We start from the raw sequence: 24,391 nt of genomic DNA, 5'->3' as shown, positions 1-24,391 counted from the left end.
GTTGGAAACGATCGTTCGTACTAGGCTTGACATGCGCATTTCACTATTTCTCCATGGAACTTCTCATTTTTATGCGCAGGCGCAATAGTTGCTTTCTGTGATGTAACGTTCGTTCTAACGATCAGATCGTTACACACATTTTAAAACTATCTTTACTTAGGTCGTTCTTTCATCAATTAAAAGTTCGTTCGTCGTTCTTAACGAACGATCGTTGTCGCATATGTGTACGTAGCATAACAATGGATAAAGGACCACAATCAGACAAAATAATTATTCTGTATGAATAGCCCCTCATAATTCTCTGTGATCCAGAGCTCTTCAAAACAGAGTACCCAGCTCTACCCATGTCAAGGAAAACGTTACAGACACACATATACAAAAATAACTTCGTTATAATGGCTCTTTTAACCACTTCCCGACCGCCGTATTGACAAATGGCGAGCGGGGAAGTGGACCCCGCAAGGACCGCCGTATAGACAAATGGCGGCGGTCCTTGTAGGGGCATGGGCGGAGCGATCGCGTCATCCGTTACGCGATCCTCCGCCTCCGCCTGTCGCCGCTCACCCGCCGCAACATCCCGCCGGCCATACGGAAGCGCCGGCGGGATGTTAGATAGACGATCGCCGCATACAAAGTGTATAATACACTTTGTAATGTTTACAAAGTGTATTATACAGGCTGCCTCCTGCCCTGGTGGTCCCAGTGTCCGAGGGACCACCAGGGCAGGCTGCAGCCACCCTAGTCTGCCCCCAAGCACACTGATTTCCCCCCCCCCCACCCCAGATCGCCCACAGCACCCCTCAGGACCCCCCCCCTGCCGCCCCCCAGACCCATGTTTACACCCAATCACCCCCCTAATCACCCATCAATCACTCCCTGTCACTATCTGTCAACGCTATTTTTTTTACCCCCCCCCCTCCCTGCCCCCTCCTGATCACCCCCCCACCCCTCAGATTCTCCCCAGACCCCCCCCACCCTGTGTACTGTATGCATCTATCCCCCCCTGATCACCTGTCAATCACCTGTCAATCACCCCCTGTCACTGCCACCCATCAATCAGCCCCTCATCTGCCCCTTGCGGGCAATCTGATCACCCACCCACACCGATAGATCGCCTGCAGATCCGACATCAGATCACCACCCAAGCGCAGTGTTTACATCTATTCTCTCCTCTAAACACCCACTAATTACCCATCAATCACCCATCAATCACCCCCTATCACCACCTGTCACTGTTACCCATCAGATCAGACCCTAATCTGCCCCTTGCGGGCACCCAATCACCTGCCTACACGCTCAGATTGCCCTCAGACCCCCCCTTATCAATTCGCCAGGGCATTATTTACATCTGTCCTTCCCTGTAATAACCCACTGATCACCTGTCAATCACCCATCAATCACCCCCTGTCACTGCCACCCATCAATCACCCCCTGTCACTGCCACCCATCAATCAGCCCCTAACCTGCCCCTTGCGGGCAATCTGATCACCCACCCACACCAATAGATCGCCCGCAGATCCGACATCAGATCACCTCCCAAGTGCAGTGTTTACATCTGTTCTCTCCTCCAAACACCCACTAATTACCCATCAATCACCCCCTGTCACTGCTACCCATCAGATTAGACCCCTATCTGCCCCTAGGGCACTCAATCAACCGCCCATTCCCTCAGAACGCCCTCAGACCCCAGCCCTGATCACCTCGCCAGTGCATTGCTTGCATCTAATCACACCTTGAGACACCCATCAATCACCTCCTGTCACCCCCTAGCACACCTACCCATCAGATCAGGCCCTAATTTGTCCCGTGTGGGTTCCTGATCACTCGGGCCAAACCCTCAGATCCCCCTCAGACCCCCTTCCGATCACCTCCCCAGTGCATTGATTGCATCTATTTTCCCCTCTAACCACCCCCTGAGACACCCATCAATCACCTCCTGTCACCCCCTAGCACTTCTATCCATCAGATCAGTCCCAATACAACCTGTCATCTAAAAGGCCACCCTGCTTATGACCGGTTCCACAAAATTTGCCCCCTCATAGACCACCTGTCATCAAAATTTTCAGATGCTTATACCCCTGAACAGTCATTTTGAGACATTTGGTTTCCAGACTACTCACGGTTTTGGGCCCGTAAAATGCCAGGGCGGTATAGGAACCCCACAAACTGACCCCATTTTAGAAAAAAGACACCCCAAGGTATTCTGTTAGGTGTATGACGAGTTCATAGAAGATTTTATTTTTTGTCAAAAGTTAGCGGAAATTGATTTTTTTTTTTTCACAAAGTGTCATTTTTCACTAACTTGTGACAAAAAATAAAATCTATGAACTCGCCATACACCTAACGGAATACCTTGGGGTGTCTTCTTTCTAAAATGGGGTCACTTGTGGGGTTCCTATACTGCCCTGGCATTTTAGGGGCCTCAAACCGTGAGGAGTAGTCTAGAAAACAAATGCCTCAAAATGACCTGTGATTAGGACGTTGGGCCCCTTAGCGCACCTAGGCTGCAAAAAAGTGTCACACATGTGGTATCGCCGTACTCAGGAGAAGTAGTATAATGTGTTTTGGGGTGTATTTTTACACATACCCATGCTGGGTGGGAGAAATCTCTCTGTAAATGGACAATTGTGTGTAAAAAAAAAAAATCAAACAATTGTCATTTACAGAGATATTTCTCCCACCCAGCTTGGGTATGTGTAAAAATACACCCCAAAACCCATTATACTACTTCTCCTGAGTACGGCGGTACCACATATGTGGCACTTTTTTACACCCTAAGTACGCTAAGGGGCCCAAAGTCCAAAGAGTACCTTTAGGATTTTACAGGTCATTTTGCGACATTGTTGGTTTCAAGACTACTTCTCACGGTTTAGGGCCCCTAAAATGCCAGGGCAGAATAGGAACCCCACAAATGACCCCATTCTAGAAAGAAGACACCCAAAGGTATTCCGTTAGGAGTATGGTGAGTTCATAGAAGATTTTATTTTTTGTCACAAGTTAGCGGAAAATGACACTTTGTGAAAAAAAAACAATTAAAATCAATTTCCGCTAACTTGTGACAAAAAAATAAAAACTTCTATGAACTCACCATACTCCTAACGGAATACCTTGGGGTGTCAATGGGGTCATTAGTGGGGTTCCTATACTGTCCTGGCATTTTAGGGGCCCTAAACCGTGAGGAGTAGTCTTGAAACAAAAATGACCTGTGAAATCCTAAAGGTACTCATTGGACTTTGGGCCCCTTAGCGCAGTTAGGCTGCAAAAAAGTGCCAATCATGTGGTATCGCCGTACTCGGGAGAAGTAGTATAATGTGTTTTTGGGTGTATTTTTACACATACCCATGCTGGGTGGGAGAAATACCTCTGTAAATGACAATCTTTTGATTTTTTTACACACAATTGTCCATTTACAGAGTTAATTCTCCCACCCATGGGTATGTGTAAAAATACACCCCAAAACACATTGTACTACTTCTCCCGAGTACAGCGATACCACATGTGTGGCACTTTTTTGCACCCTAACTGCGCTAAGGGGCCCAAAGTCCAATGAGTACCTTTAGGATTTCACAGGTCATTTTGAGAAATTTTGTTTCAAGACTACTCCTCACGGTTTAGGGCCCCTAAAATGCCAGGACAGTATAGGAACCCCACAAATGACTCCATTTTAGAAAGAAGACACCCCAAGGTATTCTGTTAGTAGTACGGTGAGTTCATAGAAGATTTTATTTTTTGTCACAAGTTAGCGGAAATTGATTTTTATTGGTTTTTTTCACAAAGTGTCATTTTCCGCTAACTTGTGACAAAAAAGTGCCACACGTGGTATCGCCGTACTCAGGAGAAGTAGTATAATGTGTTTTGGGGTGTATTTTTACACATACCCATGCTGAGTGGGAGAAAGATCTCTGTAAATGGACAATTGTGTGTAAAAAAAATTAAAAAATTGTCATTTACAGAGATATTTCTCCCACCCAGCATCGGTATGTGTAAAAATACACCCCAAAACACATTATACTACTTCTCCTGAGTACGGCAATACCACATGTGTGGCACTTTTTTGCAGCCTAAATGCGCTAAGGGGTCCAAAGTTCAATGAGCACCTTTAGGCTTTACAGGTGTGCTTACAATTTAGCACCCCCCAAAATGTCAGGACAGTAAACACACCCCACAAATGACCCCATTTTGGAAAATAGACACTTCAAGGTATTCAGAGAGGGGCATGGTGAGTCCGTGGCAGATTTCATTTTTTTTTGTCGCAAGTTAGAAGAAATGGAAACTTTTTTTTTTTTTGTCACAAAGTGTCATTTTCCGCTTACTTGTGACAAAAATTAATATCTTCTATGAACTCACTATGCCTCTCAGTGAATACTTTGGGATGTCTTCTTTCCAAAATGGGGTCATTTGGGGGGTATTTATACTATCCTGGAATTCTAGCCCCTCATGAAACATGTCAGGTGGTCAGTAAAGTCATAGATGCTTGAAAATGGGAAAATTCACTTTTTGCACCATAGTTTGTAAACGCTATAACTTTTACCCAAACCAAAAAATATACACTGAATGGGTTTTTTTTTAATCAAAAACATGTTTGTCCACATTTTTCGCGCTGCATGTATACAGAAATTTTACTTTATTTGAAAAATGTCAGCACAGAAAGTTAAAAAAATCATTTTTTTGCCAAAATTCATGTCTTTTTTGATGAATATAATAAAAAGTAAAAATCGCAGGAGCCATCAAATAGTACCAAAAGAAAGCTTTATTAGTTACAAGAAAAGGAGCCAAAATTCATTTAGGTGGTAGGTTGTATGAGCGAGCAATAAACCGTGAAAGCTGCAGTGGTCTGAATGGGAAAAAAGTGGCCGGCCACTTGAGGACCCACCCTTTACCCCCCCTTAAGGACCAGCGCTGTTATTTGTGATCTGTGCTGGGTGGGCTCTACCGCCCCCAGCACAGATCAGGGTGCATCCAGAGCGATCAGATCGCCCCCCTTTTTCCCCCACTATGGGGATGATGTGCTGGGGGGGTCTGATCGCTCCTGCCTGCCGGTGTTGCGGGGGGGGGCACCTCAAAGCCCCCCTCCGCGGCGAAATCCCCCCCCCCTCCCTCTCCTACCTGGCCCCCCTGGTGTTCCGGGCTGCACAGAACGCTATCCGTCCTGTGCAGCCAGTGACAGGACGTCCCCTGTCACATGGCGGCGATCCCCGGCCGCTGATTGGCCGGGGATCGCCGATCTGCCTTATGGCGCTGCTGCGCAGCAGCGCCGTACAATGTAAACAAAGCGGATTATTTCCGCTTGTGTTTACATTTAGCCTGCGAGCCGCCATCGGCGGCCCGCAGGCTATTCACGGAGCCCCCCCGCCGTAAATTGACAGGAAGCAGCCGCTCGCGCGAGCGGCTGCTTCCTGATTAATCAGCCTGCAGCTGGCGACACAATACTGCGTCGCTGGTCCTGCAGCTGCCACTTTGCCGACGCGCGGTATGAGTGCGCGGTCGGCAAGTGGTTAAGGGGGGGTGAAGCCCTAGGTCCTCAAGTGGTTAAGTGGGCCTGAACTCTTGCACAGAACAGAACGAAAACATAGAGAACTGCACCATGTATGTATTTAGAGAGTATAGCCTGTCTAATCCCTCCTCATCTATAACTAATCACAAGTTGTAATTTGATCTCTCACCTGTGTCAGGTGATTGCCACTGCCATGTTAACAATATGTCTGCTTCCATGAAAGCAGGAAGTAGACACATTGCAGATTTATTGTAAAACAATAATCTCCGCGCAAAGAATCATAAAAAGTTCCACGAGCTGCCCAGAAGTAAAAAGGTCCTCAGAATGACTTCATAAAATCATATAACCATATAAACTTCAGCGCTACATAGTCTCTTATATTAAAACTCCATCACCCACACCCTTCAAAGTTCAGGCTTACCAGCTTCCAAATAGACCCAGATTATAAGGTCTAAGCGTATGATAAATATCCACAACGATCAACCACTCTCCTCGTCTTCCTCAGACTTCAGATATACCTGATGTCATTCCTCAGATGATACTCTCGGCATATATGGATATAATACCAGAGAAGAACAAAAACGAAGTGCTCTCCGCGTTTTTTTAAAAACAAGCACCCCTGAGGACGCATTAGAGAAACCTAGGTCGGGTGGAATGGATAGCAGATGGGAGAGTGGCACCCTGTTGACATTTTTATATACGCTAATTTTACTGAGGGTCCCTGTAACAAGGGCCCTTATGTGAGTATCTGTTACATTTTTTTACATGCATGGATAAAAGTGCTTGTTTTTAAGAAAATGCGCAGAGCACTTCGTTTTTGTTCTTCTCTGGTATTATATCCATATATGCCGAGAGTATCATCTGAGGAATGTCATCAGGTATATCTGGAGTCTGAGGAAGTCGAGGAGAGTGGTTGATCGTTGTGGATATTGATTATACGCTTAGACTTTATAATCTGGGTCTCTATGGAAGCTGGTAAGCCTGCACTTTGAAGGCTGTTAGTGATGGAGTTCTAATTTAAGAGACTATGCAGCGCTGAAGTCTATCTGGTTATATTGCAGGATTTGTATTAGCCATAACAAAGAAATGTTTTTCTTCAAAGGTTATTATGCTGTTGTGAATCTTGTAGAGCAGAGAGGAAGTGATAGAAATATGGAGGCGGACATGTATTTTGGGAATGTTCTTCTATAGACTCTGTCCAACATTTGTGAACACAACACTGGCTACTGCAATGTCCACTCCAGAATATTCATTACTCATCAATCAGCATAATATACTGTATTGTATAGAAGTAGAGGTAAAGAACCGGCACTGCAGATCTCAGGTCTTGTGCAGTTAGTTAACATAGGATGCTAGGAAGGTGGTATCGGGTAATGCTGCTATATGCGTGCTCTGACCTCTGATACAGACAAGTTAGAAATGGCAAAAATAGAAGAATGGTCGGCACATGCAATAATGTAAGCATAAAAAAAAGCTTTATTCCATAATGGCTTCCTGCATGCTAAGTAAAACATCCATATAAAAGAAAGATCCTACCCGATACGCAGATGGCTGTGGGGTGAAGTGGGAGCGGTGGGGGGACGCCTTACGACAGTTTCGCTCTCCTGAGTGTCTTCAGAGGCAATGTGAATTGCCATCCATCTGGCTCATCAAGACTCACTCTCATTTCATCAGTCCATAAAACCTTAAAAAAATAAGTCTTGAGATATTTCTTGGCCCAGTCTTGACGTTTCAGCTTGTGTGTCTTGTTCAGTGGTGGCCGTCTTTCAGCCTTTCTTACCTTGGCCATGTCTCTGAGTATTGCACACCTTGTGCTTTTGGACACTCCAGTGATGTTGCAGCTCTGAAATATGGCCAAACCGGTGGCAAGTGGCATCTTGGCAGCTGCACGCTTGACTTTTCTCAGTTCATGGGCAGTTATTTTGCGCCTTGGTTTTTGCGACCCTGTTGACTATTTTGAATGAAAAGCTTGATTGTTCGATGATCACGCTTCAGAAGCTTTGCAATTTTAAGAGTGCTGCATCCCTCTGCAGGATATCTCACTATTTTTGACTTTTCTGCGCCTGTCAAGTCCTTCTTTTGACCCATTTTGCCAAAGTAAAGGAAGTTGCCTAATAATTATGCACACCTGATATAGGATGTTGATGTCATTAGACCACACCCCTTCTTATTACAGAGATGCACATCACCTAATATGCTTAATTGGTAGTAGGCTTTCGAGCCTATACAGCTTGGAGTAAGACAACATGCATAAAGAGGATGATGTGGTCAAAATACTCATTTGCCTAATAATTCTGCACTCCCTGTACTTCTCTAACTGTGCAGACTCTCCTGAACACAGACAGGCACTCCGTAAGCATTTCTGTGTACATTACAAGATGAATAAAGCAGTTATGAATAAAATGCAAAGGCAGCTCTCAGAGCAAAAAAAAAAAAAAATTGTTCTTTGGGAACTTGTAATTTCTAAATAAATAATATTTATGCACAAAAACAAATATGATAACCTTATGGCATATAAAAAGTAGCATGACATGTTTTTATTGAATATTATGTCAGGGTTTTCTACTGCTTTAAACTAAACTAATGCTCTATTTACCATTGGTACAACACATACAATTTCTTAACCCTTTTGGGACCTGCTGCCTAACTCACCCTGTAGCCAGCAGCCTTTACTCACCCCCCCCCCCCCCCCCCCACGCTCCAGCGATGAGCCGCTGTGGAACCCTCTGCTCGGGCCGGCATCCCCGCTCGTACTGCCACTCAGTTCCGGGTCACGGCTTGATGACATCATCAAGCTGGGATCCGATACTTACGTCAGAGCGAGTGGGTATGCCGGCCAGAGCGGAGGGGAACGCTGATCGCCGGGTGAATGGCAGGAAGGTAAGTGGATCCTTTTCTCCCCCCCCCCCCCCCCTACCACTGCATCACTAACAGTAATGACTACGATTCACCGGCGATTGTAGTGATTACATGATCAGGAGCCAATCGCGATGTCTCCTGATCACTGTGGGGGAATGTCAGCTGTCATAGGACAGCTTAATCTCCCCTCTCGGGTGCGCAGGATCGCGGCGCGATGCTTCATTTTCGCAGACGTTGAATCTAAGTCTAATCAGAGTGGCAGCACCACCTGCTGGACGTAGATTCGTACTACGTCGGTCCCCAATAGGTTAAAGGGAGCCTGAAGCCAGCAATTAAAACACACACACACCTAAAGAAGGGAAGGCACTGAGCCCTATAAGCAGTGGTCCCCAACCTTTGACCCAAGGACCGCTTCAGCATCAGACAATTTTTGCAAGGACCGGGCGGATGAGGGGGATGTTCTTGTGCGGGGAGGGGGGGGGGGGGGGAGGTAGTGTGCGGGCTGATTCTACAAGCAGGGTCATTACATAAAGAAGTCCTGGGAACACCAGCCCTACCTAACCACTATCTGAATCGCCCTCAGCACTTTGGAAAAGTACATTTGGTGTGTCAGGTGGTGTGAAGGGGGGTACTGCCTGGGCTTCCTTATCTACTGGCAGTCATTTGCTACCCTCATCTGCCTCCCCTCACTTTTACACTTCCCTCCACCTCACAGCCCCTTTACCCTCCTCCCCACACTCAATTCACCCATTCCTCCTCTCTACACCCACTTCACACTTCCCTCTTCCCCACACTCGCTTTTAACCTTCCATTCTTCTTCCCACACTAAGCTTTCAGCATCAGCTGCTTACCTCAGTGCAGACTGAACTCTGTGCCTGGCAAGAGACCAGAGCCTCCCAGTGATCCTTACTGCTGCCACCTGGTGTCCGGACAGACAGTAAGCATGCTGCATTACAAATAACAGACACTAGGTGGCAGCAGTAACAATGGCTGCAGATGGCTTTTCTCTATAGCCTCAGCAAACTCCAGTGACACTTCTCTCTGCACTGTGATGAGTCATGACAGACTGCATGGCCCAGCTGAGAGCAGCCTGCGGCCCACCAGTAGGCCGTGGCCCAGTTAAGACTGGTGGCTCTGTACTGCGCAGGTGCGCAAGAGAGCGCTCATGCATTTGCAGAATGGAGTGGCCCGTCTTCAAGAGCCCAAGTGCTCCCGATGGCTTTTGAAGCCCACCCGCAGCAGAAGAGAGCAGTCTCCGAGCCATGGGTCAGAGACTGCTAATGGGGGAGCCAGCGCAGGAACGACAGGATGAGTAGAGGAATGGGAAGACTCTATAAGTTATAGAGTCTTCCCCTTCCTTTACTCATCCTGTCGTTCCTGCGCTGGCTCCCCCATTAGCAGTCTCTGACCCATGGCTCGGAGACTGCTCTCTTCTGCTGCGGATGGGCTTCAAAAGTCATCGGGAGCACTCGGGCTCTTGAAGAAGGGCCACTCCATTCTGCAAATGCACGAGAACCTCTCTCTTGCCCATCTGCGCAGTACAGAGCCACCGGTCTTAACTCAGGCTCCCAAAGACGGACGAAGCCTCCGGCGGCAGGAGATATAAAACATAGGAGCCTGCGAGGGCACGAAGGGATGAGGAAAGAACGGGAAGGCTCTATAAAACCAAGAGCCTTCCCTCTCCTTAGGTAAGTATCTGTTTTTTGGTTTTTTAATTTCTGGCTTCAGGTTCACTTTAACCACTTGAGGACCGCAGTGTTAAACCCCCCTAAAGACCAGGCCATTTTTCATTAAATTGGCCACTGCAGCTTTAAGGCCAAGCTGCAGGGCCACACGACACAGCACACAAGTGATTCCCTCACCCCCCCCCCCCCCCTGAGCTCCCCAACAACAGAGCTCTCTGTTGGTGGGGTCTGATCGCCCCCCAGATGTATGTTTGTTTATTTATGTTTATGTGTGTGTTTTTTTAACCACCTGAGTACCAGCACCCTCTGCCCCCTTGAGGACCAGAGGGTGCTGGTACAGTAAACCGCCGCTTCCCGACGAATCGCCGCTAAAATCCGCCGCTCCCGCTGGTCACGTCGCTCTGTCCCCGCCGCAGGCTGCTCTCTTTGCCGTCGCTATGACGGCAGAGCGCTGTGCGCCGGTCAGGAGCCGCTTTCATTGGCTCCTGACCCTGTCACTCCATGTAAGCCAATGGGAACGGCTTACATGAATAACAGGGCCAGGAGCCAATGAAAATGGCTCCTGCCCGGCTCACAGTGCTCTGCCGTCATAGAGGCGGCAGGGCAGCTGATTGCGGCGGAGACAGAGCGGACAGCGCGGCGGGGACGCGTGGTGAATGGGACGTAGAGTTTACGTCCGTTCATAACCGCAGCGCTCCCTGCCCGCCGTAAATTTCAACTATGCCGGTCCGCAGGTAGTAAAAAAAAAAACAAAAACAAAAAAAAAACACGTTTTTTTAATTAACTATTATACACCCCCCCTCTTTCCCTCCCCCGCCAGCCAATCCCCGTGATCAGCTGTCATATGTTTCAGCCTATGACAGCCGATCACCTCTGTGCCTCTGGAGGGGACAGCTGTGTCACACGGCTGTCCCCAGTACATCGCTGCTGTAGATCGCTGCGCTTTACGGGTAATTAGATGGCGGAGACGGAGACTGAAAGTGGAGCTCTGCTCCGCCCACCAAGCAGGAGATGCTGCAAAACAGGACTTTACACCGATTGGCGTTAGGTGGTCCTCAGGCTGCTGCCGCGGCCACGACCATTGGCGCGACACGGTCGGCTAGAGGTTATGTTCATTTTCACTTCACGTTTGCTTTAAATTAATATGGTCTTTTTATTTCACACATCGATAAAAAGAACAATAAAACATACAAGGCACCCTGACAAGTAACCATTGTTCTGTTAGCATGAAAGGGTACAAAGCAAGAGCAAAAGTGGTTAGGTGGAAAGGGAACGCAAATAGTGAACACAGGCGCCAACAGGATAAAAATTGCTAGGGAGGCAGTGGTGGACTTACCTTTCCAAAGCAGACATGAAACGGTCAGTTTTCAGAAATAAAATTTATTGACATACTCCAGAAAATAAAGCTGCAACGTGTTTCACGGGTATATTTCCAATTCCTCAGGCAATAACACAACGGGAGTAATCGAACAGTAAAATGTGACAGAGGTGCTGGGTGTCATTACAACATTTTACTGTTAGATACTTCCCTTGTGTTATTGCCTGAAGAAGCGGAAATATAACCGTGAAACGCGTTGCAGCTTTATTTTCTGAAGTATGTCAATAATTTTTTATTTCTGAAAACTGACAGTTTTATGTCTGCTTCAGGGAGGTAAGCACACCACTGCCTCCCTAGCAATTTTAAAGTTTTAGCGCCTCTGTTCACTATTTGCGATATTGCAGAGGCAGCTAGCATACCAAAAACACAAAGCAATGACCTCAAAGAAACCGCACCAGAACAGCATGTATCAGAAAACAATATACCATCCTTTATTGAAATTACAAACATTAAAAACCATTGCTTTGAAAAAGGCACGCTATACGTGGCGAATCGCGATAGCGGCGGTGGGGACCCATGGAGACACTGTACCAGTACGATCCTATCCACTTGTTTGTTGACCTCACTCTACCTTCTTATCTTTACACAGTTTGCAATTTTCACTTTACTGACTCTCACTTACTGTATTGCTTCAATACTGTGATCACTATGTGATCGATTTCTGCCTTTCTACCCTGGTTATATATCACTACCTCTCAGGGGTTTGTTCCCCTCCTTGGTGCTATTACACTTTTCTTCTTTACCTACCTCATGAATTATAATGAATTGTTGATGCTATTTGCACATGTGGTTTTAATCATTTTGTGATTTTGTATGTGTCACAATATATGATGCACGCTTAGTTTTTGCAATTTTGAGGATCAATGTTTGTCACTAGCACTTTGCAAGTTCCTCTGGTTCTCCGATATTGTGGGTTTATACATCCCTCACCATGTTTTAATGGTTTTTAATGTTTGTAATTTCAATAAAGGATGGTATATTGTTTTCTGATACATGCTGTTCTGGTGCGGTTTCTTTGAGGTCATTGCTTTGTGTTTTTGGTATGCTATCTGAATTTTTTACCGTTCTGCACAGTACAGACCCACCCCTTGTTTTATATATATAGGGGGCATATTGATTATAGTGGATGGTGCTCCCCATGTGTATTTTGTTTAAAATTGTAGAGGCAGCATCTATTTTGGAGTCCTAATCCACCCTTTGAGAAAGGCTTTACACGCCGAAACAGCACTGTCAGGGTAACTCTGGACTTTGCATTGGACACTCTGTACTGCATTACTGGCTTATTGCATCTTGCTCTATGCACACTATTTTCCCATTGAGGATTTTTTCATTGCTGCCTTGCTGACTACTTTGGCCAGTCATCCTCAGGGCCCTTTTCCACCAGCGCAAACTGAATCGCAAAGACGCAAACCGCTAGCGATTTTACAATCGCTACGGTTTGCTTTTCAACATAGGAATCGCGGTAGGTCATTTCCACTACCGCGATTCGTTTTTTACGGGAACGCGAGGCGGAGCGATATTTGCCGCGATTTTGCTATGCAGTGCATAGCATAGCAAAATCGCGGCCGCAAACGTCGGGGAATCGCCGGTAATTGCGATTCAGCAATCGCTAGCATTCAGCGTGAACGCTAGCGACTGCTACAACAACAACAACAACAACAAATAACATTTGTAAAGCGCTTTTCTCCCGTGGGACTCAAAGCGCATAAGCATGGCTCAGACCATCGTGGTACAGAGGAAGAAATTTTATAAATCTGGAAATGCCAGGCTAAACAGGTGGCTTTTCAGTCTGGATTTGAATAGCTCCAGGGATGGTGCTGTCTTTACTGGGTGTGGTAGGGAGTTCCAGAGAGTAGGGGCAGCATGGCAGAAGGCTCTATCTCCAGATTTTTTGAGGTGCACTCTGGGAGTGACCAAGTTTATAGAACTTGCTGATCTGAGGTTGTGAGAGGTGTGGTGCAGCTTCAGCAAGTCCTTCATGTATCCAGGGCCTAGACTGTGCAGGGATTTGAATGTCAGCAGTCCAATCTTGAAGAGTATTCTCCATTCTACTGGTAGCCAGTGCAGTGAGCGAAGGATCGGTTTAATATGACAGTGGCGAGGCTGGTTTGTTAGCAATCTGGCAGCAGAATTCTGCACTAATTGCAGGCGGCGCAGGTCCTTTTTGGGGAGGCCAACATAAAGGGCATTGCAGTAGTCCAGACGTGATGTGATGAAGGCGTGGACTAGGGTTGGAAGATCCTCTGGGGGAATCAGATGTTTAATCTTTGCAATGTTCTTCAGATGAAAGAAGGAGGATTTAACTACAGATGAAATTTGGTTTCTGAAATTCAATTCCCCATCGATTAGTACGCCAAGGCTGCGCACAAAGTTGGAGCTGTTTATGTCTGAATTCCCAATCCTGATTGGTGTTGCTTTAGGATAGAGCTGTTTTGATGGCGGGCACTGGCTTTGGACAAACAGGACCTCAGTTTTGTCAGCATTCAGTTTCAACCAGTTATCATTCATCCATGCCTGTAGCTCAGCTAAGCAAGAGTTTATTTTTGGGGTAGGGTCTGTTCCACCAGGTTTGAAGGACAGGTATAGCTGTGTGTCATCGGCGTAGCAGTGGTACGTCAGGCCATGTCGTTGGATAAGTGTGCCGAGTGGCAACATGTAGATTGCAAACAGCAGAGGGGATAGGATTGATCCTTGTGGCACTCCGAATTGTAGAGGTGCAGGTTTGGACATTATGGGTCCTAGGGATACTCTCTGTGTTCTGTCAGTCAGGAATGATCTGAACCACTGGAGGACTGATCCACTGATGCCACAGTACTCCTGCAGTCTGTTAAGCAGGATTTCATGGTCAACTGTATCAAAAGCCGCTGAGAGATCCAACAGGATTAGGATGGAGCATTCCCCTCTGTCCCTTGCCATGAGCAGATCGTTGCAGACTTGGATGAGGGCTGTTTCACAGCTGTGGTGTTTCTTAAAGCCAGATTGTAGAGGGTCCAGGATGTTGTTTACTGACAGCCAGGTTTCAAGTTGCAGATAGACAGCCTTTTCAATAACTTTACCTAAGAAGGGGAGGTTGGAGACAGGTCTGTAGTTGCTCATAGCATCTGGATCCATGGAAGGTTTTTTAAGAAGGGGCTTGATGATTCCTTCTTTTAGAGAGGTAGGAAACCTCCCTGCTTGTAGAGAGCAATTTACTATTTTGTGAAATGCTGGACCAAGCAGGTCAGGGCATTTCAGCATATGTTTAGTTGGTCCAGGGTCCAGGTCGCAGGTTGTCTGGCGGAGGCGACGGAGGATGTCTGAGATCTCTTCCTCACTAATACTTTTGAAGTCAGTCCAGGGTGTTAGGTTGTTTTTGCAGCTATTTCCAGGAGTTGCATGAGTCTTGGGTGCTGTGGATTGAATGAGAGACCGAATGGAGGATACTTTGTCAGCAAAGTAGCACGCAAATTTCTCACATAGCTCCTTTGAGGGAGTTATAGTAGGTTTTAGACAGGATGGGTTACATAGTGGAAAAGGGCCCTTAGGGTGATCCTATGCTTACATTGTTTGTTTGCCATTTGCATATAGTGTCCTGTATGCTTGTACACTATGATTCATTTGCTTATATGGCCTTTATGGTCCACATTGTTTGATGCTTTTTGATAAATAGAAAAACTTTCTTGTATTTCAATTGCCTGGTGTGCTGGTCTTTTATATATTTTTGATTCCTGGTCCAGACCCTTGTGGTCTCTTACCGACCAAGCACCCATATTCACTATAGTTAAGCTATTATTGGACTGCTCAGGGTGTGCTGACCTATATTTACTGACTACAATTTACATGCAAGCCAGAATAATTTGCATCTCATTGACCATTCTAGAGTTTAGCACGCATATAAAGGGAAACATGGTATTCAGTGGCTGAAAGCATAGCAAATGGTCACTTCCAAGCTATTGCTAATAAAGGTGGTACTGAAAGCTATTAAAGCATGAGTTGTACTAAGTTTTCTCCATTTTCACTTTTTTTTTTGATCAAACAAAAATAATCTGCTGTACGTTCTACACCTAAGGTTAGATTTAAATAATTGGCAAGTACCATGTGATTATTTACGATATCCCGATACATACAATTCTAAGAGGATGTATGCTGTTTTTCTTATGACTGTATCTGGTACAAGTCTAATATGGCTCACACCTTACAAAGTGTTTACAAGCATTAGGTTATCAGAAGGGACTGGGCATCAGGTCAAGATAAAAGCAAGAAAGGTGCCACCTGTAAAAAAAAATGATTGAGTGGTGCAAAATACTGGAAAATACTGCAGAGAACAGGTTTTAGTCTGCTAAAAGCCTGACATTTATCCTAAAGGTCATCTTTCAGATGGGCGATGATCCGTATCACATAGCCAAAGTTACAAAGGAATGGCTAAATGAAAAAATATTAAATGTCTTACAGTCTCTGATATGAATCTAGTTAGAAAACTGATGTGCTGAGGCAGCAGGCACTAACATGAACAGCCTTGAGTATAAAATAATGGACTAAAAATCTATTATCAATAAAGTGCAATCGTGCGGCACTTGGACACCCAATAAAAGGCATAACACATAACTGCACGTACATAATTAAAAGTATGCTTGAGGGGGCGCATGCGCGCGCTGGACAAGATGGCGGCGTCTATCTGAGCTCCGTCATAGCCTCCGAGTGATTTTCCACCTTAGACGAGCTAACAGACGCTAAATTGGAGACAACCATAAGATTTGAGCTCCAAAACATCTATGCCACCGAAAAATAGCAAGAAAGCCGGCGGGGAAGGCAAAGCGCCCGAGAATATGGAGAAATTCCTCAGTACACCGGGCCCACAAGATGGCGACCGGAACTCCCGCTCCGGCACCCGCAACACACAACAAGAGCAGGCCCAGCAAGCAGTGACTCTGCAACAGATCGAAACACTCTTAGAGCGCAACAAGCTGGCGCTGATCAACAACATGCAGAAACTAATAGCTACAGCAATGACGGATTTGGAAGCCGAGATCGCTGCTATCGGGACCAGAACGGGTGATCTGGAAAACAAGCTGGATGATCTCACTAACCGCCATAACGCACTGGAGGACGACCATACCCAGACGCAAGCAGACATACGGTTTCTGCGGCTCGCTCAGGAGGACACGGAGAATAGAGATCGCAGACAGAACGTCCGGATTAAGGGGGTTCCCATGTCGGTGATTCCAGAGCAACTCCGTGAGTACCTACTGAAACTTTTTCACCATCTTTTACCAGAATGGGAGCCATCTCTATGGCGGATGGATAGAGCCCATAGAGCCCTGGGAACTCCCTTGCGTAATTTGCAGGCACCTAAGGATGTGATCCTCAGATTTCATTATTTTGAAAGTAAAGAAGCTCTTCTTAATGTCACAAGAAATATGCAGAAGGTGGAATTTGAGGGAGACAGTTTATCTTTCTACAATGACCTATCTCCAGTGACTTTGGAAAAACGAAGGCGGTTAAGAGCAGTGACGCAGGCACTGAGAGATGCGGGCCTGCGCTATAAGTGGGGTTTTCCGTTTAAACTTGTGGTTACTAAGAACTCCCGTATATATATCCTCCATGACCCTGACGATGCTGCAGATTTTATAAAACGTCTGGGCCTAAATCTACCACTTGCAAGGCGTACTTCACCGAATAAATCACCAAATTGTGACCAGGCCCGGGACTCACAAGATCGTCAGAGACTCTCGCCAGACTGGACTGTTCAGAGTTCAAGCAAGCGAGGGCCGCACGCTTCAGATTCGCCTTCAGCCTCCCCAATTTTGATGGCCGATCAGCCAGATACGGAAACCGAATAAACTGGCTCAGGAGCTGTTCATAACTAATAGATGAGAGACACGTAAATATACAAGCATGAAAGTATTGATTTAAGTATACAGTTGGAGGCCGCACTTTCCGGTGCTCTGGTGCTACCCTCAATGCTGCCTAATCTCCTGGGATGTTTTTTCCAACCCATAGGAGAAGAATTGGCAGAGCCGTGCTACCTTCAATGCACGGTGTCCTTGATATGTTACACTGTTATGTTTTTTTTTAGTTTAAGTTCTAAATTTCACTGTTCAAGTTTGCCTTTTTTGCTTATGCTACTGTCCATTGCATTGAGACTAGGTATATTATCACAGCGGAGACCTAAACATGACGTAGGCAGGGCCTCTGTCTCTCCACCTCACCATCTGAGTACTGCTGAGCTCAAGGATCCTATATATTTCTAAATGGTGAAAATTCTGTCTATTAATGTAAAGGGATTAAATTCCCCCTTTAAACGACAGCTGCTTGGTAAAGAGGTGGAGAGGCAGAGGCCTGATATTATACTGCTTCAAGAGACTCATTTTAAGTGTGATTCTCACCCTGAGCTAAGACTAAAAAACTTTCCGAATGTTTATTATGCTTGTAGTAAAACTAAAAAAGGAGGAGTGGCCATCTTAATAAAACAAGATCTTCCTTTTAAGATCAAAAGATCATATCTTGACCCACAGGGTCACTATATATTGCTACATGGTCAATTAGGTCCTATAGAACTGGTTATTGGCAATATTTATACTCCAAATACCCATCAGATCCACTTCCTAAACCGAGTGCAGAGACAGCTGGAAACTTTTCCGGCTGAATCCTGGCTTCTAGGGGGGGACTTCAACCTGACATTTTCAGCAGCCTTGGATAGATCAGTACTTAGATCAAACGCTTCTCTAAATAGAACCGAATCCTTATGTAAAGAATTCAGAAGATGGATTAGAGGAATGCATTTAGTAGATTTATGGAGACTAGCCCACCCCACCTCTAAACAATACACGTTCTACTCCAACCCCCACGATTGCTTTAGCAGGTTGGATTACTTTTTTGCATCCAAAATATTGATCTCTAAAATTACACAGACAGAGATACATGACATAACCTGGTCTGATCATGCTCCAGTTACAACGCATCTAAATTGCTATACAAGGCCAAGAGGCCCATTTCATTGGCGCCTAAACGAATCACTTTTAAAGGACGAGATGATATATAACACAGTCAGAAGTGAAATTGAAGAATATTTTAATTTGAACCAGGGGTCAGTAAGCAATCCTTCTGTTCTCTGGGAGGCCCATAAGGCCGTCACACGAGGAATTCTTATCAGAGAAGCTGTACAGAAAAAAAGAAATGATAAAGCTCTCTTAGACTGGAAGCTACGTACTCTTAGAGAAACAGAGTCTAGATATAAACTCTTCCCCTCAAAAATCAATTTTCGGTACTGGCAGGAAGCTAAATCCAAAGTATATGACCTGCAACTAAGGAGAGCAGAGAGGGCACTATTATGGACTAAACAATTGTTCTATGACAGGGGAAATAAACCCCATACTCTATTAGCAAGAAAGCTACGGGAACTAAAGAAAAAAAGAGAAATTTATGCAGTAACTAACAAACAGGGGATAACCTCAGCGGATCCCGCTCATATTGCAGCGACCTTTGAATCTTACTACTCCAAATTATAAAATCTGACCCCCCCTGGAGACCAGGAATCTTTGCACTCTAAAATGAGAGAGTTTCTAGATAGTCTAAATATCCCCAGATTTTCAACTGAACAGTTAGAAGAGGTGAATGCACCGATTGAGGAGGGAGAGATCCGAGAGATTATTAAAGCTCTACCGTCTAGAAAGGCACCAGGTCCTGACGGATTTTCATATGCTTATTATAAAAAATTTAAGCACATTTTAGTCCCACATATGTGCAACATGTTTAATACTTTTTTTAAAGGTGGCATGATCCCTAGGAGTATGAAAACCTCCAATATTGTTATGATACATAAAGATGGTAAGGACCCGCAGGATGTAAGAAGCTATCGTCCCATATCACTAATAGATTCAGACTTAAAGATCTATACTAAATTACTAGCAAATAGGTTGACTCCAATGCTACCTACAGTTATTGACGGAGACCAAGTAGGTTTCATCACTAAACGGCAAGCAGGTGATAATACCCGCAGGGCAATAGATATTGTTGACTGGGTTGGGAACTCAGGAAGGCCTTCTCTGCTCCTAAGTTTGGATGCAGAGAAGGCCTTCGATAGGATAGCATGGCCATATCTTTTTGAGGTACTCCAGCGCTTTGGTCTCTCGGATCTCATCCTTACCGCTATCAGGGGATTATACTGCAACCTACAGGCCAAGGTATGTGTTCCTTTAATGACCTCCTCCTTGTTCAAACTATCGAATGGCACGCGGCAGGGGTGTCCTCTTTCCCCCCTGCTGTTTGCCTTATGTATAGAACCACTAGCAATAGCAATAAGAGAGTCCAAGGATGTCTCAGGTATATCAATCGGTGGAAGGGAATATAAGTTATCTCTCTTCGCCGATGATGTGCTTTTATCATTATCATCACCAATCACATCCCTCCCCAACTTACTGAAGATAATACATGCCTTCGAGTTTTTCTCGGGATTCAGGATAAATCCAGATAAAACAGAGGCTCTCCCCCTTAACGTCCCCCAAGAGCTTTTAGAGACACTACGAGATGGGTTCCCTTTCAGATGGAAAACGGACAGTATAAAATATCTAGGAATCCAGATTGGTAATACCTATAAAAAATTGTATGACCTTAACTACACACCATTATTAGCTCAAATACGCCAGGATTTAGATAGGTGGAATCAATATAATATCTCCTGGATTGGCAGGATCTATTCTGGAAAAATGAACTTGCTGCCTAGATTCTTATACCTATGCGAAACCCTACCAATTTCAATTCCCTCAGGAGCTCTACATCAGTTGCAAAAGGATGTATTAAGATTTATATGGGCAAAAAAGAGACCAAGAACTCCACGTACAGTACTGCTATCAGATAGAATTAGAGGGGGCCTATCAGTCCCTAACTTTCGTTTTTACTACTTAGCCTCTCATATTCGCCAAGTGGCCGAGTGGTTAGCTACCCCGCTACGCACTAAATGGGCTGAATTAGAACAGGCATCCATATCCCCATATGCGATAGGAGCCCTCCCAGGCATATTAGAGACCATCCCAGAAGGGTTCAAACCAGCTCTTAATGCAATAAAATTTACCTGGCAATTATGGCGTAAAGCAGCTAAACAGTACAAGCTATCTCGTTTTCCATCCGGACTAGTTTATTTGAAGGGGAACCCATCCCTTCCCAGAAACTCTTTGACTAAATTTGAAGGTCTTTTTCCCATTACAGAACCATATAAACTGAGTGATATATATGATCATTCCCGCTCCAGAATGCTGACTTTCTCCCAAATCCAGGATAAATATTCAACACCACACCATAAATTTTATGAGTTCCTTCAAATCCGTTCGTATGTAACCAGAAATCATGGGTCAGTCTCTCTTACCCCTAGATCAGACTGTGAAAACATATTATTGAATTATGATAGAGAACCAGGATTGATTTCCAGATTATATTCTCTTCTCAACATACCAGGTGCTCACTCTTTTCAAAAACATAGCTATATGTTATCTTGGGAATTAAGACTGGGATCAGTTAAAGATCTGGCAGATTGGGAGGATATATGGCTTAATGCACGTAAGACTTCTATTTGTACTCAAACGAAAGAAAATATCTATAAAATATTATTTCAATGGTATCTGACACCAGAAAAATTGAGCAAGATATACCAGGGTACTTCCAATTTGTGCTGGAGGAAATGTGGGATGATAGGCTCTATCGAGCACATCTTTTGGTACTGCCCAAAAGCTTCCAACCTATGGAAATCAATCCAATCTCTAGTTTACAAGACCATAAAGCGACATATTCCATTGGACCCATGGATATATCTACTGGGAAAACCAGCCCCAGGTTTAAGGTCACACACTCAACGTATGCTTAATCACCTGCTTACTGCAACCAGGTTAACTATTGCAGCATTCTGGAAGAGGAATTCATGTCCTAGAGTGGAAGATGTGATTAATAGAATTAGGAACATAAGATCTATGGAATATCTGACCTCTCTGGTCCACGAGACAGAAGAACAATTTAAAAAGATTTGGGACTATTGGGATTTGAATGTTGAGGGGGAAGGAAGGGGGGGGATTTGATGTAAATCACCACTTTATTCTTAAAAGAAGTTCATAATGTCTTAGCTATATGTGAAAGTTTGTGCAGATGGTTTCACTCTCTATATCAGGTCTAGACCCACAGGACTTTTAGGGCCTTTTTCTTACAGCACTTTATGTGATGGACATTTCAACAAAAAAAAAAAAAAAAAAAAAAGAAGAGAAGCATAAGTATTTCTATATTTATACAATGTACTAATTTTTCCTTTTTAGATAAATTGTAATAGTAACCACACATAGACATAGATGATATGTACAGTTGATTTTATTATGTTCCTCTTTCGAGCAAAAACTGTCTATGTGTAGAACTGGAGATATGTACTACATTGTTCATGACATTCTCTTGCAGTCAATAAAGAGTTATAAAAAAAAAAAAGTATGCTTGAGCTGAGAGGGATAAGGAGGCTGCCATATTTATTCCTTTTAAACGACATCAGTGGCCTGACAGTCCAGCTGATCTCTTTGGCTGCAGTAGTGTCTGAATCACATCCCTTAAACATGTGGCTAATCGAGTCAGACTCCAGTCAGAAAAAACAGATCTGCATGCTCGTTTAAGGTCTATGGCTCTAGGCTGACGTCACACTTGTTCATGCAGAAAAGCATCAGTTTACTGCTATGTGGATTTTTCGTGTGTCCCCGTTTGCATTTTTTATTGAATCGAAAACAGCTGCGGCTGCTAGTGGAAACTGGCTCTTAAAGTATTGGAGGCTCAGGAGGACAGCCAGGCAATCTGCATTGCTTAAAAGGAAATAAATATTGCAACATCCATATCCCTCTCAGTTCAGTTGTGCTTTAAGTACAGTTCATTTGTTAGTCTCAAAGCTGCTCAGGTGCAGAACGTTACGGGGACGGGAGAGTGGCGGGGGCATGCACGAGGCCAAGGCGCACATGCACAGAAGCAGACGACTGGCTGGATTACCGGGAGTTGTAGCGCCAAGATAGAATAGAAAATCTTTATTGTCATTGTAACAACCGAAATTGTACAACGAAATTCGTAAAGGGACTCTGAGCAGTGCACAAACTATGGAAAGATGCATATCATTTTAAAGCTCTCTTTCTCCTCTTTCCAATGATATATAAACCGCCACTCTACGCCTTTTAGTTTTCGCTATTTTTGCGATTGAAATTGCCGCGGCCGCAATTTCGATCGCGAAAATAGAGAAAACTAAAAGGCGTAGGGCGACAATTTAGGTGTCGTCAGAAAGAGGAGAAAGAGAGCTTTAAAATGATATCCATCTTTCCATAGTTTCATTGTATTACACAAGGCGACTTTTTCTGCTTAATGGAGCTGCTGACTTTGAGAAAAAGTCGCCTTGTGTAATACAATGTAACTATGGAAAGATGGATATCATTTTAAAGCTCTCTTTCTCATCTTTCTGACGACACCTAAATTGTCGCCCTACGCCTTTTAGTTTTCTCTATTTTCGCGATCGAAATCGCGGCCGCGGCAATTTCAATCGCAAAAATAGTGAAAACTAAAAGGCATAGGGTGGTGATTTATATATCATTGAAAGAGGAGAAAGAGAGCTTTAAAATGATATGCATCTTTCCATAGTTTTTGCACTGCTCGGAGTCCCTTTAAGTGCAATTTTCCAGCAAAAACAAAGACAGCATAACATTCCATTCCTACATACATTGCATTGCACACAGCCCTTATCAACATGGCCACTGAGCAGCATTTAACATAGAAATGGCTGAAGGATAAAAACTGTTCTTTAGTCTATTCGTCTTAGTTTTTAGAAGTCTAAAATGTTTTCCAGAAGGCAGATGTTTAAATAACACATGTCCTGGATGTGAGGCGTCGCTTAAAATTTTCTTAATATTCCTGAAACAATAAGACGTATATAATTCTTCTAATGGAAGGAGAGGACAGCCAACTATCCTCTGGGCAACCTTAATTACCCTATGAAGCTTCTTTTTCTGTGCTACTGTGCAGCTTGAAAACCACGCACAGAGACAGTAGACTAGGACACTCTCTACTGCACTGCCGTAAAAAGACACCAACAATTTCTCAGGAATATTATTCTTTCTAAGCACCCTTAAAAAATATAGCCTCTTCTGTGCCTTTTTCACTACTTCAGCAATATGTGACCCCCAAGTCAGGTCCTCTTTAATAGTAACTCCTAAAAACCGAAAGTCTGTGACCCTTTCTACAATATTTCCATTTAAAATAAGTGGCTGAACGTCATCTGCCTTCTTCCTAAAATCCACTATAAGCTCCTTGGTTTTAGCTATATTTAGGAGCAGATTATTGTCTCTACACCACATTTCCAGCCTTTCTACCTCATCCCTATAGGCAGACTCATCCCCCCCTGATATGAGCCCCACCACTGTAGTGTCATCAGCAAACTTAACGATGGTGTTACTATGGTGGGCAGGAACACAATCATGAGTGTAGAGTCAGTCAGTGTACCATCTCTAGTACGCTTTAACCACTTTATGCCATGGGCTAAACTAAAAGTGCACTAACAGGACGTTTATAAATGTGTATTTTGCAAGGAGTGGTTGAAAAGAAAAAAAACAAGCAATCTACAGATTTCTAGCTTGACTGAGTAGAGTCCTCTCCTGTGTCTTGTTGTACAACATTGCATAATATGTTGGCATTTTATAAATAAAAAGATAATAATGTCAGGTTACATAGATCTGGCCAGTGCAGCCTAGTGCCTCTCCAGTCTAAGTAGGCAGTTGTTAAAAAAAAGTGAGTCATATTCTGTTGACCCAAAGCATGAAATTAAATGTATGCCTATGGGAAAAAAAATGAGTATTTAAAAATGAAGGATGACACGGGAGACAAGGGGGAAAAAGGACACGCAACAGTAATTAGGAGGTCCAGTGGAAGCAGGCGCTGCAGTAGGTACTTGTGGGGTGGAATATGTATTATTCAGACCATAAAACACAATTACATTTTCCCCCA

At 44.4% G+C, this 24,391-nt stretch overlaps 1 protein-coding gene across 1 annotated transcript in view; it reads right to left on the bottom strand.

Annotated features, from left to right (window-relative positions):
• Positions 1-24,391, bottom strand: part of PUM3 (pumilio RNA binding family member 3) — a 124,384-nt gene that overhangs the window by 59,297 nt on the left and 40,696 nt on the right. The window lies entirely within an intron of this gene.

This window comes from Hyperolius riggenbachi, chromosome 1 (genome assembly GCF_040937935.1).
Source record: "Hyperolius riggenbachi isolate aHypRig1 chromosome 1, aHypRig1.pri, whole genome shotgun sequence".
NCBI lineage: Eukaryota > Metazoa > Chordata > Amphibia > Anura > Hyperoliidae > Hyperolius > Hyperolius riggenbachi.
This window is presented reverse-complemented; position numbering and strand designations above follow the sequence as displayed.